This window comes from Morone saxatilis, unplaced genomic scaffold, assembly GCF_004916995.1.
Source record: "Morone saxatilis isolate NCDOM2014 unplaced genomic scaffold, NCSU_SB_2.0 Contig281, whole genome shotgun sequence".
NCBI lineage: Eukaryota > Metazoa > Chordata > Actinopteri > Moronidae > Morone > Morone saxatilis.
In genome coordinates, this window is record NW_023339853.1 from 20189 (window position 1) to 24049 (window position 3861).

At 38.9% G+C, this 3861-nt stretch overlaps 1 long non-coding RNA gene across 1 annotated transcript in view; it reads right to left on the reverse strand.

Moving 5' to 3' along the window:
- The window catches only part of LOC118336624, a 12121-nt gene extending 8625 nt beyond the window's left edge, over nucleotides 1-3496 (reverse strand). Inside the window, exon 1 of the long non-coding RNA XR_004797118.1 lies at nucleotides 3286-3496. This is a non-coding gene — a long non-coding RNA (uncharacterized LOC118336624). The remainder of the gene's footprint in view (nucleotides 1-3285) is intronic.
- Nucleotides 3497-3861: the final 365 nt, after the last annotated feature.

Here is a 3861-nt window from a genome sequence, read left to right on the forward strand (position 1 = left end):
TGCTTTCTTGTCTCACAGGTTCTCATGGATCCTGGAGGAGCCTCCTGCCATGGTCCTGCTTGACTACCATTGCTAAAATCACTGATATTATTGTTTTTATTATTATTAGTTATTATTATTGCTACAGTTACTGTTGTTACTGTTGTCGCTGCTCGCTGTCCCCCATCGTTCACATGGTGGTACTGTTGGGAGACTGTAAATGTTATAAGGAATTCGGTCTAGACCTGCTCTATTTGAAAAGTGTTGTGAGATATTATGAATTGGCGCTATACAAATAAAATAAAAAAATTGAATTGAATAGCATCACGGTACGGTGCTGGAGGAAGATTGTTCCAGTGTGTACTAGCTGCATAACCTTGAAATTATATGAAGCTAACTGGGTGCCAGAATCATGCACAGACAAAGCATGGAGATCATCCACTTTCTTTAAGGAACACCAAGCAAGGAGAAGTCCAGTCTTGTATAAAAAAAAAACCCAAAGGACCTCAAGCAACAATGTGAAGTCCCATGAAGGAATACTGGACTTGCAGTAACTCCAGGCGTAAGCCATTATGTGTTATGTTCCCAGTGGGAATTCTCCCTTGAGGTAAACAGATCAACAAATGCTCTGCCCATATATCCAATATTTGAGCAACCACCAGCTGATGTTACCTGCACTGTCTTATAGAGAGACACTCAGGTCAGAAGTCATTGTTTGGAACAACAAATTCCGGCTGTAACAACATTTCTTCACTTCTGAAGGAAGAACCACCTGAAATTGTAACTGATAACCCATCGCAACTGTTTCTCTTTCTACACATGCTGAACCTGTGCATGCACATCACTCTGGGAACCGACTGGAAGCTGACTGACTGCACAGAAGGGAGAAAAGCTACAGCCCTCTGGTGAGCAAGTGGGCGATGATAATATATTTGGTTTATTTGACAGGCTGTATTCTGAGCACAAAATTTACCATCTATGAACTGAAAGGGAATTGTGTTAGTAGTCTGTGGTGATCCCAAGCGCCAACCTGGCTGGCAAATGAAGCCAACACGGAAGTAACATAAACTGCAGTTCCTCAATTAGCCAATTGGCTACAGTAATGAGAGATTGCCCTAAGGCGCTATATTAAAATGAAACTTGGAAAAAGATGTTACACAAAACGGTATAAAAAAGTTTTAGTCTTTATAACTTAATACCCCATTTATGACTGTAATTGTAATTTTATAAAGGAGTATGGTCAAGACGTGCTCTATTTGAAAAGTTTCCTGAGATAACTTCTGTTATGAAGGCAGGTCCTCTCTTAGCTAAAGAAACATTATATGCTAAACAAGTCTATGCTAGCTAAATCTGTAGGGTCAGGTGTTCTTATCTAGCAGTATAGAGAGTACACCGCTATCATCGAGTCCATCCTCACCTCTTTCATCACCATCTGGTGCCACTGCCAAGGACAAGGGCAGACTGCAGCGTATCATTCGATCTGCTGAGAAGGTGATCGGCTGCAATCTGCCATCCCTCCAGGACCTGTACGCCTCTAGGACCCTGAGGCGTGCAGGCAAGATTGTGGCTGACCCCTCCCACCCCGGACACAAACTCTTTGAAACACTTCCCTCTGGTAGGAGGCTGAGGTCAATCAGGACCAAACCCTCACGCCACAAAAACGTCTCTTCTTTACGTCTGCAACTGGCCTCATTAACAGGACCGGAACCTCCACTGACACTGACTCTTAAACCCACCCTGTATTTATGCATTACATTAATGCACTCCTGTTTTCTGTACAGTTTTCTTATCTTTCTTATCTTTATTTATTTATATTTTAAAAGTACTCTATTTTTGTGTGATTTGTATATTTTATGCACCAATGTACCAAGACAAACTCCTCGTATGTGTAAAAATCTACCTGGCAATAAACCTAATTCTGATTCTGAATTCTAATTCTAGAGCATAAGAACTGAGCAATGACTGTGGTGACTGACACAGGTCATTAGTCTTTTAGGTGTAAATAGAGGTGTGTTCAATCAGGCCATAAAAGAGGTGTGTTATACCCTACTGTATGTGTTGTTGTAAATTGTTGAGTAAATTGACTGAAAGATGCTATTTACCACCATAACACAGTCTTATCACACTTAAGTTTGTTCTACAAAGGTATCCAGTATTTGATTATGCTACCATCTTTTAAATTAAATCATAGGGGTACCGAATAAAAATATGACAGATGGGAGTGAGTGGCCAATGAGTCAGTCAATAAAGAGGATGATTGGCTATAAAGTAAGAAAGGAGTAGGATAAACAAGGATACCACTGAGGATCAGGGAAGGAAAAAAAGGGAAACCTTGAGATGGGTGAAAACACAAAGAAGAGGACTGGAAATAAGGAAGGAGAAGAGGGCAGAGGAGATAGGTTAGGATGGGTGGAAAAGAGGAAAGGTAAGAAATAAGGGATAGAGGAAGTGAGCAAACTGTTGGGTAAAGAGTGTACAATGGAAAGGAGTATCACAGCCACATACAGTTTTGACCAGATACCTTGTAAGCAGTGTTTACACTCTATTGTGGTCTCCATGTTACCATTTTTTGTTGAGAACAGCTGCATTCACATCATGCCCTGAATGTACAATAAATCATACCACTCAGCTATGTAAGGCAACCACCAATGGCAATGTTTGTCTCATTACTGTGATGATTTTAAGAAGCAAATATAAGACAAGTACATGCATTTTAATAAAATCATACTATTTATTTGTGTTTTTTTTCACTTGAGAAAAGTTTATATTGAGCTTTATCTTTGTAAGAAAAGGAAAACAAGCACTGGGCTGATAAGGGTCTTTTTTTTATTAATTTTTGCCCTATTGCAGACCTGCATGATTATGGCTATAAAAATGGCCTCTACTATAATAGCTAAATTCACATCTCTTGTGCTGTTTCTCTTTTTAATACAAATACTGTATTATTCACTATCTCGCTTTTGTGCTTAAGTAACTGCTATTGAAACTAAACTCTTCCTGGAGATGCTTCACATTAACATTAGCAGAAAAGAGAAACATTTGAGTCACTGGAAGACACAAGAAAATTAACTGATGGTAGCTTAACAGCGAAAAAAAGGTTTTCCACAAGTTAATATTTTGGTCAATGAGGCCCAATGAAAATGCAATTTGCCATTGAAGCTGCCATGCACCACCATAACATGAATACAGCTGTTTGGAGTTGGTGTTTGATGGTATGCATTAATGCCAATTAAAAGTTAACTGTCTAAACATTGTCTATGACTGTGAGGTGAGGAAAGTTTTAGCCATCAATCATCACTCTCCTACCCGTGTTAGATCTTGACGCTCTCAATGCCGTAAACGTTGTAGCCCTCTTTATAGGTGGCGTAGTTTGGCTGGTGGCTGGGGGACAGCAGGTTGAAGTTGGGGGCTTGTTGAGGAGAAGACAGAGTGTGTGTGTAGTTTCCTGTGTGCTGAGGGGACGGCAAGGTGTTGGCTGCCACCTTTATAACAAAAATAAAGTCATTGTTATTGCTATACCCATTAGACTATTACTATTACTAATTCACGTGACAACATTTTGAGTACTGGTAGCACCAACAATAGATAATTGAAAAAGCAATTGGATTTTTGCACTACAATAGAGAGAGATTTGCCATACTTTCAGTAAATACAAGGGAAATAAACTGTGATAAAAATATGTATAATATGTGAGTTTTCATTCTTAGCCAAAATAATTTTGAATGAGACTAAAAATAATAAGCAGAAAAAGGAAAGACAAAGAACATGAAAAAGCAGTATATTGACTCGAGAAAATGTTACTAAAATTTGTAATTTTTACTTACTAGTATGGGCTTATATTTGTGCCAGTAGAAACTCAATTTGAATCATTTAGAACTGAAT